Raw genomic sequence first — 17,299 nt, 5'->3', positions numbered from 1 at the left:
CTTATTGTTTATAGGACCCTGGCATCTCTTGCTTCTCTCTCTTGCTTCCTCTCTCACCATGTGACCTGCTTGTACCCACCGGCTTTCTGCCACTTTTCTGCCATGAGTAAAAGCAGCCTGAGGCCCGTGCCAGATGCAGCTGTCCCAGAATCGTAAGCCAAATAAACCTCTTTCCTTTATAAATTACCCAGTCTCAGATATTCTGTTATAGCAACACAAACAGACTAAAACACCCAGCCAAGCCTTCATATGACTGCAGCCCTGGCTGACATCTTGACAGCAGCCTCAGGAGAGAGCCTGTGCCAGAACTACTCAGCCAAACTGCTCCTGGATTCTTGACCATGTGAGATAATAATTTATTATTTTCAGTTAGTAAGTTTTGGGATGATTTGTTATGTGGCTATGTTATCTAATACACCCCCTTCCTTCTTAACAAGGACCCAAGATGATTCCTGCCCACTGATGGTCCCTGAATCCCCTGTCTGTCCCCCCATTCCCTTCCCCTCCAGGACAGCAGCCTGGAGCACTAGATTACAGATGAACTTGGAGATGCAGAATGAATTGACCTAGTTCCCTGGAGGCTTTAGGAGGATGTGAAAAGGGCTGACAATTATTCTTCTGGATGGGGAGTGGGGCTTTGTAGTCAGAGTAGTGGGGGCAGGAATGCCACCCCCTAGGAGAGACCACCCAGAGAAGCACTGTAAGCACAAGCCCTCATATCCCCTCTTCCTTCTGCCCTTTGTTCTTCTCTGGGGAGTGGAGGAACAAGGTGGCCTCTCACTCCACCTCTGTCCATTCTAAGTCCAAAGGGCATAAGATATTATCTAGTAGAAATGGAAAATGCCACCCACAGAACTTTCCAGGAAACCTCTGCCCCATTAAAACATAGGGGCTTCTACTAAGGCTATGGAGAATAGGGTCATGGGCAGAGCTGTGGAGTCTCTACAGCAGTTGTCCCCACCCCACCACATAGGGTGGGGATGATGCTTTGGTGACTTCTAAAGGGGACTTTAAGAATTCACTTTACAATGCGATCATCCCTGGCGAGTGCCAGAGCTTCCTCCTTTCTGTGCCCATTTCTCCACTGGTGACAAGGCAAGAGTCACCACCACCCATTTAGGCTCAGAACCTCAGGTTGCCTTAAGCGTTTCATTATTCAAGCTTCAGAGGGTGCCCTTCTCTCCCTAAGGCTCTACACAGAACAAAGGTGTCCCTTTCTCTATTCTCTGCCCTTAAGTCTCTGGCCATTGTGTCTCCACAGGGACAAGTCTTCAGCTTCATGGCTTGTCTCTTTGTGTCACTTTGCACACAGGCTCAGTGGGACATGGCATATGCATGTGCCACCATGCACCTCCTGCAGGCTTGCTCCCACTTGCTTTCAATATTTTCTTCTGACTGGGCTGTTTGCAGCCTAAGTCCCAAGCCCCACACTTATTGCAGGCAGAGGTCTGGGTCCCTAAGCCAGCCTTTGGGTGCCATGGGCCAAGGCCACATGTGCTTTGTTGCAAGAATGCTCTCTCCAAGTCAGACAGACAGAGAGAAGGCACAGGTGGGCTTGGGGTTTTTCAATGTAATTATTGCCATGACCAGAGCAGGCCTACTTTGTCCCTCACAAGTATGTCACACATGGAGCACTACACAGTTTTGTGTTTTTTAATTTTTTTGGAGGGTTGACTGGAATACTTCACAGTTTTCAAAGCCATTTTATTATCTGATATTCACCACAATCCATTTTGGTGGGTTGTTCTCATTACTCCACTTACTAGGTGAGGAAAGTGAGGCTCCGGGTGGTTATCTATGGGCACATCGTCAGAGCTGATATACAAAGCTGGGGCTTCTGCCCCACAGCTGCAGCCACGCCAGCTGTCTTGCTGCTTGCTGTTCTCCCCGACTACAGCCTTTGTCCACAACCTGACCCTTTGTCAGACTTGGATTATAACCTTGTGGGGGACAGGAGGGGGGTGTCCAGGGCTGTATCTCCTGAGCCATGCATTTTTCAGTCCCTCTTCTGAAGGGTACATAGGACATGTGACAGCTGCTGGCTGCACACGTTTGCTGCACACACAGCATGCACACTACAAACACAGTGCCTGCAGGGGCAGTGATCTGTGTTCTGCCCTGTCCCCTGCAATGTTAAACCTCCTCAGGCCTGCAACAGCTGGCCCAGTGACCTCTGGTGGGATGTGACTAGCAGTGACCACTGGTTGGCAGTGTCTTCTCATGTCTAAGACCAGAAAAGCCACCAAGGGCTGAGGAACCTGGGTATTAGGGCAGAAGGAGGAACCTCAGCCAGCTGCCTAGAAAGGTTGCAAGACCCGATATCCTGGACGACTTGACACGGCAGGGCTCCTCTATGTGTGTACATGTGTGTGTACATGTGTGTGGATGTGTGCGTGTGTGCACATGTGCCCTAACACCTGCTGCAGCCCAGGGGCCAAGGGCAAGTGCAGAAGTGCAGCTGAGTGTGGGGTGGGGTGCGCCAGAGGGACAGAAATATAAAGGAAGCCAGGGCAGCCAGCACAATGTGGATGGAAGTTTGGAGAAGCGGGCTGTAGAGGTAAGGGGTGAGGGCTTTTTCGAGCTTCAGAAAAATGATTGCCCAGGAGAGACAGAGCAAGAGAGACCAAAGAAGAAACAGAAAACGAAATGGAGAAGATGAGGGAGACTGGTTGTGGAAAGTAGGTTATGAGGCTGAGGTTTGGGAGAAGGGAGCCCCAAGAAGTTGGGGAGAGACAAGAGCCTTCACTAGGTAAGAAAGAGCCAGACTCAGGCTTGTTGCTGACAGGGAGTTTATTTGGACTGAGCTGCTGAGATCTGTGGTCACCTCAGCTCTGGCTCAGAGCTTTTCTGACTCCTGCTCCTCCGGCCCCAGATCCAGCTCCTGCTCTGGCTCAGGCCCCTCCAGCTCCAGCTCATCCATCTCTGGATCAAGTTCTGATTCTTGCTCCAGCTCCTCTAGCTTGCTCTGAGCCTGAGGAGGGTGAACCTTATGCTCTAAGGCAGAAAATCAAATTGGTCATCACTGTAAAAAGAGACAGAGAGAGAGAGTTGGAGGGTGAGAGGGGAAGGATGAAAAGAAAAAGAATAGGAAGGAGTCTGAGTCCTATTTTTTCCCAGCCCCCTCGCCCTCTCCATCTGATCCCAGGCCTTCTCTTAGCCCTTTCCAGCCTCCCAGGCATGGGAGGCTCCTAAACTGCAGAGGATTATGAAAAGCTGGGCTCTGAAGGCAAGTTCAGGGTCTACTTTCTCATCCTCCCTGAGGAAAGGGAACCAACACTCTGAGGGTAGAGGAGAGGGAAGCCAGTGGGGTGGCGGCACATCCCGAGCTCACCCATTTTCTCCAAAGGTGAAAACCAAAGGCTCCAGTCACCAAAAGGAGAAGTGAGACAGTAGCAAGGATGAGAATGGCAGGGAGATGGCCTGCTTTGCAGGTACCTGGGGCTCTCCCAGAGCATTGGGCACTTGTGGAGAAAATATAGGATTAGTCATAGGGTCAGGGCTAAAAAGGACATCTTGCCATTCCTTCAAACTTGACAGATGCAGTGAGGTTCAGAGAGTGTAAGGTACTTGTTTTGAGTCATTCAGCTAATCAGTTGCAGAAGTGGGTCAGGCCTAGACAAGAGTGTTGGGTCAGGCCCCTGCCTAGAAAGAAAAGAGCCGGGATTGGGGGCAGCAAGAAGTGGTCTGAAAGGGGGATCAAGACGATCACTCTGGGGTTGGGGCCATGGCATTCTGAGGTCTCAGACCTTGGCTAGACAGCTCTGTAGAGTACACCACTGCTCCAAGCCTCTCTCCCTGGTACAGCTGGCATTGCTAGGGTTGGGAAAGGAGCCTGTCCTCTTGCATCTCCAGCCAGGGTCCTGGGGAACTTCTCCAGGGCCGGTTTTCCAGGATACTCCACCACAAAGCGCTCTTGTCCAGATGCTGGAGTTACCTCCCAAAACAGCTTCCCCAGGGAGCCAGGTAACCCAAAGGATTTGGGAGACACTGAAAAAATTAGAGAGAAGAGATCTTTTAGGGTCCCGACCCCCTTACTTAATGCTACAGGTTTGATCCTAAATCTCAATCACCCCGCACTCACCTGGGTTCTGAGTGAGGTTGCGGGGAGGAGATTAGGGGTCACGGCCAAATTGATCTCATTAAGACAATGCTCTGCTCAGAAACTTCTCTGCTCAAAAACTTTCCAGTCTCCCTATTGCCCTCAGGACATTGTTCAAACTGGCCCTGAAGGAACACATACAAAATACTATTTCAGATTCTTTTATATTACTTTCTACTTAAGTGCTCAGGACCCTCACATACCTTACAATGTTCCCTCTTCCATGACTTGGCTCACATCAGTGCTCCCTGCCTGTGGTGCCCTGAATGAACTGTATCCCCTTCTGGATGTTTAGAGAAAAGTGACCTTACCCATTGATCTAGAGACAGAGCATTCTCAAAGATGTAGAGTGAGAGACAAGGTAGCTAGGAGGAGACAAGTGGCAAAGGGCCCATCTCTGACTGAGTATGGCACATGGGAGAGTGAAGATCTGGTGACACAGACACTGGAGTTTAGACCTTGAGTCTGGCACTTCCCAGTTTTGTGACTTTGAGAAATTTCTTTTTCTATAAAATAGGGGTAACAATATCTCTCCCATAGAGTTGTACATGAAAGTTGGCCCTCAAGAAGACATTGGACAGAAAGAATTGGTGGTCTGGCATGACCAACTGGATGTGGGGGAAGCAGGAGGCCAGGTTTCAGGGTGAGTGGGGTACCAGTGGAGTTACTGACAGGCTGCATCAGTAAGAGGACTAGGGTGAGGAAAAGATGGTGTTAGGGTGAGGCTGGGTGGCAGAGATCTCCAGAAAGCAGGTGGAAATTCAGGATTGGCCCTTCGATGTATTGTTAGCTTATTCATGTATTCATTCAACCAATGTACATTATTAAGCACCTTCTATGTGGTGCTGCTTTTATTGGCCACAGGTGAGTACCGTAGCTATAGCTGATCTGTCATGGCTGATGGTTATAATCAACACACATTCTGAGGTTTTTTTGTTTTTTTCTGTTTGCTTTATACTGTCTTGGAAAACCCTTGCTCAGTAAATATTTGCTAACCAAGGGACTGATTTATTAACTCCTCCCAAATCCAGGCCACTTTCTGCAACTTTTACCCAAGCCCTATCCCCAAAGTGGACAAGGATTCTAGAAATATATTCCACCTGTTTGAACCATTCACTTTTGCCACCTCTCTTCTAACTTCTCACACCCTCCCACCAATTCAGAGCAGGGGAGTCCCTTAAAGAACATTGGAATGTTTATCTTGTGGCTCAAGCAGACATTTTCAGTTTGGCTTCTTTATAACGGGGGTGAGAAAAAAGTAGGCCATAATGGGCAGCCTCTGGAATTTGTGCCCAGTGGCCTGGCATCATGGGCTGAATTTGCCCAGCCAGCCCTCCCTGTCCTTGCTCCCCTGGGATGGGAGCTACTCCTTTTCCTCCTGGGGCTGACCTGTGATGACTGCCAAAGTGACAGTGGCACTGAGCTGTTGCCCATGCAGATGGATGTGGCAGTTGTAGGTCCCATCCTGGGCCTGGCTTACAGCCTCTTGTTGAAAGACAAAGTTGCCATTATCTCGACACCAGGAGGTTAGGGCCTACCCCAGGAGGGGTCCACTTGGCAGTGAGGGAAGATGGGTCCCTGTGGAATATACTAAAAAGCATATGTACTTCACAGGGCCTGGTTTTCCAAAGCCTTGCAGTTTCAAATATTGACCTTGCGGAGGACTGGAAATTTCCCTCAGGCTATAAGTCTCTTTTGCAAGATAAGAATTGTGGTACAGCAGGTTGCTGACTCAAAGACAGACTAGTTACTGATTGTTATATAAAGATACTGGGAAATTGCTATAGGAAAGAATGTTTGCTAAGATCAAACTGTTGTTGATAGGACCACTTAATTGCCTTACTGGAATGTCATCTGGCTTGATTCACTGAAAATTACCAGTCTATATTGTTAAACTATAACCCCACCTTTGTTCTCTTCCTGGTCTGGAAAATAAATGCAGGAAGAGAACCCCAATTTGGTGTTAAATTCCCAAGGAAGGGATGGCTCTCACTTGAGTGTCCCAAAGGGAGATTAACCACTTCAGGGCCTCTCACTGCTCAGTAGATATGGGCTTTGAGTAATCCTTTGCATCTCTGTCACCCAGGGGAAGTGGGTTGACAAACCCATGGAGGGGAAGCAACGCAAAGCGACAGGTCCCTACACCAGGAGGCAGGTGACAGGGCAGCTCCACCCTGGAACCTACTGCAGTGAACACTGTCAGTGGGGTTGGGGGCTCCAGACCTGGAGAGAAAAGGGAACCCAAAGACAAAGCTGCGGAGGGGGGGCCACAGTGGGGGAGTGCTGGCACTGCAGAGAGCGAGGCAGCAGAGTGAAGGAGGTGGTCCACCTTGGAAGAGTGCTAAGGAGCAGAATGAGGTGGATTAACTGAGGACGCTCAGAAACCCAGAAAGTGGGCTGGGCCGGCAGGAGACCAGAGGCTGGCAAGTGAGGCTGGATAGCCAAGGGAAAGCCAGAAGAGGAGAAGGCAGCTGAAAGGCTGTCAGAAGGGGGTTTAGACAGGTGACAGGGAGACCCGGAGCAATCACAGGCAGCAATAGCTGCAAGAACCTGGTTTGGGGACCTGGTTCAGGGTCGGTGGGGGGCGGGGCAGGAAGGGATTGTGGTCAAGTGTGAATGCAGACTGGGTGAGTTACCCAGAACAGTGAGGTTGTACATGATGGGGACATTGAAGCCATCTCTGTAGGTGATGACACAGCCCCAGGGCCCAGAGTCTGAGGGGCTGACTTCGGGCAGGAAGAGGAAGTTTTCGGCCAAGTGGTGATGGGAGGACTCCTGGAGAGGGACTTGGTCCTGGCCCCGGAACCAGTGCACAGAAGTTGGGTGATCAAGCCGGCTGAAGGAGCAGTTCAAAATCGGCCGAGGGGCCGAGCCCGTGGCTCACTCGGGCGCTGGGAGCGCAGCAGCGCTCCCGCCGCGGGTTCGGATCCTATATAGGGATGGCCGTTTGGCTTACTGGCTGAGCGGACACAAAAAAGGACAAAAAAAAAAAAAACAAATTAAATAAAAAATAAAAATCGGCCGAGCCCGTGGTGCACTCGGGAGAGTGCGGCGCTGGGAGCGCAGCGACGCTACCGCCGCGGGTTCGGATCCTATACAGGAATGGCCGGTGCAGTCACTGGCTGAGTGCCGGTCAAGAAAAAGACAAAAAAAAAAAAAAAAAGACCTAATCAGAGGTCCTGAGAGACCCTGAAGGGCTGGCAGTCACTGTAAAAGGAGAAAGAAGACTTGATCAGCCCCACCCGAAACACTTTCCCAGCACAGCAGTCCAACCACATCAGAAGCTCCTTGGAAACAGGGTGCTTGCTTCAGATTTCTCTTCCGCAACCGCACCCCGCTCCCCTCAGCTCAGTGCCTGGCACCTGGAGATTCTTAAAGTAAATCCCCCAAAATCTGCTTTGCCCTGTCTCCTGCCTCTAGTTTACTTGGTATTGTTTACCTTTCCCATTCACCAGTCCTTGCCTGAGGATCCCCACGAAGCCCACCCCCTGAGCTACAGAAGTCTGAAATGAATCACTCCAGCCCCACACTCTTCCCTCTCCTCCCAGAAGACGTGCGTCCCCACCTCCACCAGGGCACTCCCGCTGTGGGTGGGGGAACGGGGGCTCTAGGGGTGATTCAGTCTCTCCATACGGCTCTCCCCCACACACGTGTTCTCTGTGGGCGCCTTCCACTCCGCAATCCAACTCCCCAGCCCCTTCCTCTTTCCTTCTGGGGGCTCTCAGGCAGGGTCTGGAGCGCACCTGTGCCCCAGCCCTTCCTGCTCATGGTCGGCGGTGTATGGGGGGCTCTTCTCCCAGCCCCTCTCCACCTACTAGAGGCCTGGCCCACGCGCAGACGGAGGCGGCAGGCAGGGCGCGGTCGCCGAGGCGCACTGAGGCGCGGTTCTCCCTGAGCTGGGCGCAGCCACAGCGAGAAGTCCCCGCGCTGGAGGCCGAGTTCCTCCAGCTGCATGAGGGGCGGCAGGGGCAGCCTCCCGCTGCGCAGGCCTCTGGGAGCCACGCTCAGCACGTGTAGCGGCGGGTGGAAGGCGCCACCAGGCGGAAGCCAGGGGCCAGGCCGAGCGGGCGGGCCGCTGGGAGGGAGAAAGAATGGAATCGAGAAATTCGAGGGGTAAGAAGGCTGGAGAGGATGCAGTCCAACCACCCTTGGAGGATGAGGAAGCCCACCCCAAGGGAACTCTTGGCCACCAGCGGTTCCCCACCCCGTCCCCCCTTCCCACTGGGCCTCCCTCCTCCTCCATGTCTTTTCATGGCTGATAGCTCATTTCCAGTTATTGCTGAATAATGTTCCATTGTATGGGTATATTACATTTTGTTTATTCATTTAAGGACATCATGGTTACATCCAAGTTTTGAGAATTATGAATAAAGCTGCTACGAACATCTGTGTGCAGGTTTTTGTGTGGACATAAGTTTTGCACCCATTTGGGTAAATACCAAGCAATGATGCAATTGCTGGAGGGTACAGTAAGACTATGTTTAGCTTAATAAGAAATTGCCAAACTGTCTTCCAAAATGGCTGTACCATTTTGCATTCCCACCAGCAATGAATAAAAGTCCTGTTGCTTCACATCCTCACCAGCATTTGGTGTCATCAGTGTTTTTGGATTTTCGCCATTCTAATACAATTTAATTACAATTCCATAATGACACGATGTTGAACAAATTTTCATATGCTTATTTACCATCTGCATATCTTCTTTGGTAAGGTATCTGTTCAGATCTTTTGCCCATGTTGTTTGTTTTCTTACTGTTTTAAAAGTTCTTTGTATATTTTGGATACAAGTCCTTTATCAGGTAAGTGTTTTGTAAATATTTTCTCCCAGTTTGCAGCTTGTCTTTTCATTGTCTTAAAGGTGTCTTTGACAGAATAGAAGTTTTAAATTTTAATGAAATACAATTTATCAATTTTTTCTCTTATAGATTGTGCTTTTGGTGTAGCTAAAAATTATCACCAAACCCAAGGTTACTTAGACTTTCTCCTATGTTATCTTCTAGGAGTTTTACAGTTTTATATTTTACATTTAGATCTATGGTCCATTTTTAGTTAATTCTCATAAAAGGTATACGGTATGTGTAGATTTTTATTATTTTTATTATTTTTTTGCATTTGGATGTCTGTTTCAGCACCATTTGTTGAGAAGAATATCCTTTCTCCATTAAATTGCCTTTGCTCCTTTGTCAAAGATTAGTTGCCTGTATTTGTGTGGGTCTATAGCTGGACTCAATTTTGTTCTATTGATGTATTTGTCTATTCTTTGCCTGTACCACACTGCTTAATTGGGTAGTGTCAGTTAACTTTGTTTGCCTTCAACATTATGTTGGCTATTCTGGGTCCTTTGCCTTTCCATACAAACTGTAGAATCAGTTTGTCAATATCCACAAAATAACGTGCTGGAATTTTCATTGGAATTGCACTGAATCTGTAGACCAAGTTGGGAAGAACTAACATTTTGACAATATTGAGTATTCCTGTCCATAAAAATGGAATATCTCTCTATTTATTTAGATTTTTTATTTTTTTCATCAGAGATTTCTAGTTTTCCTCATATAGATCTTGTACATATTTTGTTAGGTTTACACCTATTTGATTATTTTGGTGCTAATGTAAATTCTATTATGTTTTTAATTTCAAATTCTAATTGTTCATTGCTGATAAATAGAACAGCAATTGACTGGTATTAACTTTGTATCTTGCAACTTTGTTTTGGCTTATTAGTTCCAAGAGGGTTGGGTTTTTTGTTTGTTTTTGTCAATTATTTGGGATTTTCTACATAAACAATTATGTTATCTGGGAACAAAGGCAGTTTTATTTCTTCTTTCTGAATATGTACACTTTTCATTTCCCTGTCTTATTGCATTAGGTGGGACTCCTCCAGTACAATGTTGAGTAGGAAAGCTGAGAGGGAACATCTTTAACTTGTTCCTGGTATTAGGAAGAAAGCATCTAGTTTCACATCATTAAGTATGATGGCTGTCAGTTTTCTGCAGATGTTCTTTATAAAGTTGTGGAAGTTCTTCTCTATTCCTAGTTTGCTGAGAGTTTTTAATCATGAATGGGTGTTGGATTTTATAAAAAAAAATTTCTGCATCTGTTGATATAATCATATAATTTTTCTTCTTTGGCTTATTGATGTGATGGATTCAATTTATTGATTTCCAAATGTTGAACAGCCTTGCATTCCTGGAATAAATTCCAGTTGGTTGTGTCGTATAATTCTTTTCATACATTGTTGGATTCAATGTGCTAATATTTTGTGGAGGGTTTTATGTCTATGTTCATGAGAGATATTGGTGTGTGGTTTTCTTTTCTTCTGAAGGCTTTATCTGGTTTTGGTGTCAGGGTAATGTTGGCCTAATAGAAGAGTTAGGAAGTAGTCCCTCTGCATCTATTTTCTGAAAGATATCATAGAGAATTGGTATCATTTGTTCTTTAAATATTTGGTAGAATTCACCTGTGAAATCTGGGACTGGTGCTCTCTATTTTGGAAAGTTATTAAGTATAGTTTCAGTTTATTAAATAGTACAGGCTTATTCAGATGATCTGTTTTTCCTTGTGTAAGTTTTGGTAGATTGTGTTTTTCAAGGAATTGGTCCACTCTGTTATCAAGTTTCTGGGCATTATAATGTTCATATAAAAAAATTTTGTTTTAAATGTCCACCAGTTATGCTTGTTTCACTGGGGAGGAGGTCTGCAGAGCTCCTCACACTGCTCTTCTGGATGTGGGACTGTAAACATGAACTTTTAAGACTATTAATGACTGTAGAAAAATTTATCAGATCATTTACAGTAGTTACTAATTGGCTTTCTTTCTTGATAGTATCATTGGTAAGGAAATAAAATTAAGTTATTGCTTACCTATAAAATTGTGATGAGCTATTGAATGAGGGAATATCTGTCAGCTTAATAAGCTAAATGTCTTATAGAAATGAAAAATAGGCTCAAGTAATTGCTGCAAATATTCGGTTATAATACTGTTTACTGTTTAGTGGATTTCATAACTACAGTGACAAAGTACAATAAAATCAGGATAATATGTTTATCCCATAGGGTTATTGTTGATAAACAAAAAATTCAACTTTAAGTAGAGCATTTGCACAGTTCTTGTCATGTAGCAAGTGTTCCATAAACATAAATTATTATATCTCAAAATCCCTTCTCGTCTAGTTCCTAATACATAGCAATTCAAGCACTTTCATAGTTCCTACACAGTGTTGTCTTTAAAAATCATTAAGTATTGCATTAGAAATTAATTTTGTAAGAGTTAAACCTAAGGATTGGCTTATTAAATGAAGTATGAGTATATTGGACCAGGTAACTAGCAATATACATTTCATGTTAAGGACTTATAATTCTTACAAACTCCTCCAAAAAGGTTAGCTTAGTATAATATATTTATATTTTAATTTTGAGCTGCTTTCTTAACTCCTTACTTAGTGAGCTTTAATATGAACAAATACCAGTCATTTTGTTACCTTTTTTATGATTGGATTTGGAAATTCAATGATCTCTAGTGGTGAAATACAAAGAATTTTCATGGTCATATGTATAATACAAGCTCTGAAGCTTGCTTTACTCACATGAAAGATGTCTGTGGGATCACAGTTAGGGTCTCTACTCTTTCATTGACCACCTGTTGGGGCTGGCTGGTTAGCTTAGTTGGATAGAGCACTGCTTTGTAACACCAAAGTCAAGGGTTCGGATCCCCTTACCAGCAAACCTCAAAAAAAAAAAAAAAAAATCAGTGACCACCTGCTTCTCTGGAGCAGAGAAACAACTGGAAATTCCTACTTTACAGTTACTGACTTAATTCTAAATGAAAGCAGAGCAACCCCAAGTGATGTTATGTCAGTTTGTTTCCATCACATCTGGGGAATCCTCTAGTCAAGTGCTTCAACATGCAAAGAGCAGAAGTTAACTTACCTTAATAAAAGTTGGGGAGGGAAGAGTTTGCAGGAAAAAGTGTCAGGAGCCAAGACTACTTGAATAATCAGGGTCTCTCTTCAGTGCACCGTCCTTCATAGCGTCTCTGCATCTCATTGCATCTCCTCTGTTCTTCCCTTCACCTCTGCCTACTCATTCCCTGCTTCTTCATTATTTTGGTTTGAACCATTCCTACATCTGGGTCGTGGCGTCCTTTCAGCTCCAATTTCCATTTATTAATTTCCTTGATCTACTATTACTTATTTCAGATTTCTGGCCCAGCTTGAGTTTTGAAGTAGGCCATATCTAATAACAATAAACACTTATTCAGAATTTACTTTGGACTAGTCACTATGCTGTGTGCTTTGACATGAAATCTTTCATTTAATCCTTTTACAGTTTCATAAACTAAGTAGTCCTATTATCCCTGTTTTATAGATAACAGTTACACAAGTAAATATAGCCTGGGATTTAAAGATAGATTAGCTTCTTGTCTGGCTTCTGGCATTTACCCTGGATTTATGGAAACGAGGCACCTGGAGATGAAGGACCTCTTTGACTGAACTGAACAGCAACCTCAGCCGGAAGAGGCTCCAGGTCATTCTCAGCGGCGTAAGCTTCGTTCAAGGAAAGAACGAAAGCCAAGAGAAGACGCAGCAACTGTGGACAACAGCGCTCAGTTCTGTGGCTCTAGACCGCCACGCAGTGCGACAGCGGCTGCACAGTGCACAAAAGATCCTTCTGCCCAGCATCTAGGCTGCTGCAGCAAGGATGGGCACACCCTGGGGAGTGGCCCCGGGTGGGTAGACAGCGTCGAGGCCATGTCTCGGGATTCGGTTCCCGCTGAAAGGCATCCTGACCCTGGCGAGTGGTAAGAGAAATACTGCTTGGCACGAACTGATAGGAAGCCTGGTTCTGTCAGGTAAAGCTTGGGAGGGAAGCATCACTGGATCGCTAGAGAGGTGCACGGAGAGGGGCGGAGTCACAAGCCCACCGGGGAGAGCGGATTGGCTGCCGAGGATCGAGGGCGGAATCACCCCCCACCCCCCACTAGCATCCCGGAGCTCCCGCCCCGCCGCAGACCGCTGCCCTCGGGCCTGACGCTCCCAGGACCCCAGGACAGCGTTTCCGCGGCTGGCGCTGCTCTGCCTACTTCTGCCCCTGGTCTGGGCTCCCTCTTCTCCTGAAGGGCACCTGGGGCATCTGTGCTCTCCGCAGACGGCCTCGGAGGTCCGCCTCCTTCACATCACTCCTTGCCGCCTCCACCGTGCCCGGGAAGGCGTCACACTTCGTGCGGGTGGCCTCGGGAGCGCCGCCGGCAACCACATGTTTGCGGTGTCCCCGGACCTGCGCTTCCCTGGACGCGGCAGCCGTTCTGAGCTGCTGGGAGACGACTCAGCGGTGGCCCCGGTGCGTTTCGAGCCGGCCCCGGCCGCCTGTCCTCGGCGCGGGCGCTGCGGGGGTGCGCGTCCAGATGCACCGGCCTCGCGGACCTGCGCATCCCTCCCCGCGGGGGCACCGTCGGGCACCGGGCGTCAGCGCGCCCGCCGTCCCAGCCCCGCCGCCTCTGGGTCCATTCGGCAGGCTGTGCGCGCATCGCGGCGCCCTGGGAAGAGGAGAGCAGCGCGACATCGGGCGGGAGGAGGCGGAGAGGGAGGGCCTTGGGGGCGGCGGGGCCGCTGCGGATCGGTGGCCCGAGGCATCCTGGAGTCCTGTGGGTGGTGCCTGCCCCTCTCTTTGGGTCTCGCCCAGAGGCACTTATACTCACATGCATTGTTTCTGATTTTTCCCGGCGGGTGCAGACGACGTTTGCATCCAGAAGTTTGGAGCACAGCGACAAACACAAATGGAGTGCAGCGCCTCCGTCCCGCCCTCGCCCAGACACTCTCCTGGGGCTGCCTGAGGGGTCAGGAACTGCCAGCTCTTGGTTGAGTCATTCATTGTTTCCTCTCCCAGACTCTCCGTTTGAGTTAGTCTCCTCCGAGACTAACTGGACTGTACTTAGAACTGCAGGGATGTCCCTTAAATTAGCGTTCTTGGAGTTTAATGAACCTTGCGATGGGTGAGGAAAAGATACTACATTTCTGCCCTACATTTTCTCCTAACTGGGGCTTTGTCCGTTTCTCTCCTGAATATTGGGCCGAATTCGTCTTCAGGTGGTGTGGGGGTCTCCGCTCAGCCCTGTAGTCATAGACTTGAGGCTTGGCAGGGAAGAATGTCTAGCTGCAAAAACATGTCTCTTGAACAAAGACATTTCACCTGTGGTCCTCCTTTTGTCTGTGTGAGCTGAGACTCCTCAAGGTAAATGCTCCTCAAGGGCAGTGGGAGGAGACTAGGGAGCTGAGGCCAGGGAGTGAGCCCCAGCCTGTGGTGCTGAGAGCCGCTACCTCTGCATCAGCCTGGACTGTGGGTGCAGAGGGCTGGCTGTGGGCAATGCTGGATGGGTGGGCAGTCAGCAGGTGCCTTCTGGGCTGTCTGTAACAGGTCGGGAATATGTATGTGCATTTAAAACACTTCCAAAAAAAAAAAAAGATGCCAAAAGTTTTACATGTCCTATCTCCAAAATATGTGGCTCTGCCTGTTTCAGTGTTGGACAACATGTTTTCTATGTGACAGGAAAAGATATTTTGGGAGCTGGGACTGCTTTGTGAAAGGAATATAGCTTATAGAGTGAAACAAAAAGATCTGCTTTCCCATAAAAAAGATAATGAATCTGAAGACTGGAGAAGAGAGAAATGTATGAATGTCAGTGTTACATCCACGTTCAGGATAAGCACGTGAATAAAAGACTGGAAGATCTCTTCCAGGACAACAGCAGTGTTTCAGAGGAAAAGTGTGTTTTTGTCATTCCTTAATGATTTCGCACCTGCTGGTGGCAGGCACAGTGGGGAGTGAAAGACAATGATTGACTGGGCTTTTGGAGCTCATGGCCTGCAGAGAGGTGATGGGAAGAGGAATATGAGATGAATGATACAAACTGAAATGTGAACAAAACCATCACTAATGTAACAGAGTAAGTGCAGAATTCTATGCACGTGTAATAAGGGGATATGACCTAGTTGGGACAGGAAAGGGTCCCTCGGGAAGTGTAGCAGAGAATCCTGAGCAATACCAACGCCATCTTGGATAGGTGCTCCATTCTCATTGTTAAACTACCACCCGTGTGAGAAACCGTTGACCTCATAGAAACAACTGTTGCATAGAAACAGGAGCCATACACAGCGAACTATTACATGGGAACAGGAAACATACACAATGAATGTTTGTATGCTTGATTGCTCTAATGGCTCATTTTTGGCTTCTGTAACCTAGCTACCTAGCTTGCTTTGTGCACCTAATTCTGGCATTACTATACATGTATACTAAGCTAGAAGAAAAGAGGAAATAAGTTGTAGATAATTTGAGCTATATAAATTTTGTGTTGCAGGATTAGAGTCAAAGATATCAGTATATATACACATAGATATACAGATATAGACAGATGTACATTGACAGATATATAGATGGATTGGTAGATATAGATCTGTGAAATGTTAGATAGCTAGATAGAGACATGTATACACATGGGTTATTACGCACACATATTTACTAGCTCTGCCAAGAAGATACAACTCAGGAACAATGAGCACAAATCTTGGTTTCTAAATACACCTCCAATATAAGAAATCAGGTCCTTTTGGAGAAATGATTGCTTCTAGGGCAGAGGTAGTGAAAATGTAAGATGGTTCTGGAGCTCCCAGAGACTCAAGAGTAAGGGCAGGAGACTTGTCAAGGTCAATGACTCCTAGACAGTGAGGGTAAGTCATCACATAGGTAGCTGGAAATACAAGACTACAGTTCAGGAACAGGGATCCAGGCTGGATATATAAATTTGTGAGCCATCAGCATATTGATGTTATTTAAAGTCATAAACTCCCCTAAAAAGTGATTTTTAAAGAAATATCAGTATGGGGCCGAGCCTGTGGCGCACTCGGTAGAGTGCGGCACTGGGAGCGCCGCGACGCTCCCGCCGCGGGTTCGGATCCTATATAGGAATGACCGGTGCACTCACTGGCTGAGTGCCGGTCACGAAAAACCAACAACAACAACAAAAAATAAATTAGACATATTTAAAAAAAAATAAAAAATAAATTAAAAAAAAAAAGAAATATCAGTATGAGAAAATAGAGGTAAATTATCCAAAGAGTCTGAGAAGAAATGGTTTCTGAGGTGGGTGTATAACTGAGAGAACATTGGGTACTAGAAGCCAAATGAAGGCAACTTTACAACTAGGAGGGAGATGTGGAAACAAGTGTCAATTACTGCTCCAGTGTTAGTCAAGAGGAAGACCAAGAATTAACCTTTGGGTCTAGCAAGAGGCCAGTGATGGCTGACAAAGCCAGTTTTGATGGGGAAAACTGCTTGAGTGAGTTCTGATAGAGTCGGAAGAGAAGAGTCGAAATCCTCAAATATTCATGTACATTGGAGAAGAGAAATGGAGAAGTAGCTTGAGGTGAATACAGGGTGAAAAGTGGTAGTATGTTTTTACTTTTTAAGAAGCAAAAGTTATAGTATGATTTTCTAATTGTATTTTGATTGTAATGACTAAATGTGAGGGAAAATCACAGATGCAGGAGGGGGCTCTGGTCAGTGCCTGGAGGCGTATCCTTGTGCAGGGGACAGTGGATAGATTCTAGTGCAAAGTGGAGGATTTGGTCTCTGAGAAGTACGAGGGCTTCTGTGGCATCAGGAGGGAAGGCGGGTGCAAGGGCACACAGGCATGTGGGTGGACTGATGTGGGGAAACATGGAAGGTCTCTCCCAAGTGCTTCTATTTCTTAGTCCAATAGGAGGAAGGTCCTATGCCAAGAGTGGGCACTGGGGAGGAGGTTTTGGAGGTTTGCAAAAAAGGAGGGTGGAAAATATGAAATAATCTAGGAGCATCGGATAGCCACCACACCAGAGAATATATTAGGGTTGTTGGGCAACACCGAGGACCCTCGTGAAGTTAGTGGTCATAATTAATGAGGCCAAAGGTTAGACACCCTAGGGGTAATCTGGTCCAAGTGAGATTCTGGTTGTTTCTGTCAATTAGATTCATCACTTAGACCAGTCCCATTAATTGATGCCAGATGCTTCAAAGAGTTATAGGTTATAGTAAAAGTAAAAAATAAAACAAAAAACTGTATCATGGAAATGTTCATATTTTAACACTAATTTTACAGCATGCAAACAAAAGGGGGAAAGAGGACCATCCCTCCCACTCCACCTCTCATCACAGGACTCCTCACAGAAT

General features: G+C 46.8%; 1 pseudogene; it reads right to left on the bottom strand.

Moving 5' to 3' along the window:
• Positions 1-2,836: 2,836 nt before the first annotated feature.
• Positions 2,837-8,342, bottom strand: LOC134376193 (lymphocyte activation gene 3 protein-like; annotated as a pseudogene).
• Between the last annotated feature and the right edge of the window lie 8,957 nt (positions 8,343-17,299).

Source organism: Cynocephalus volans, chromosome 4 (genome assembly GCF_027409185.1).
Source record: "Cynocephalus volans isolate mCynVol1 chromosome 4, mCynVol1.pri, whole genome shotgun sequence".
Lineage (NCBI taxonomy): Eukaryota > Metazoa > Chordata > Mammalia > Dermoptera > Cynocephalidae > Cynocephalus > Cynocephalus volans.
The sequence above is the reverse complement of the archived record's forward strand: the minus strand, read 5'-3'. Positions and strand labels throughout refer to the sequence as shown.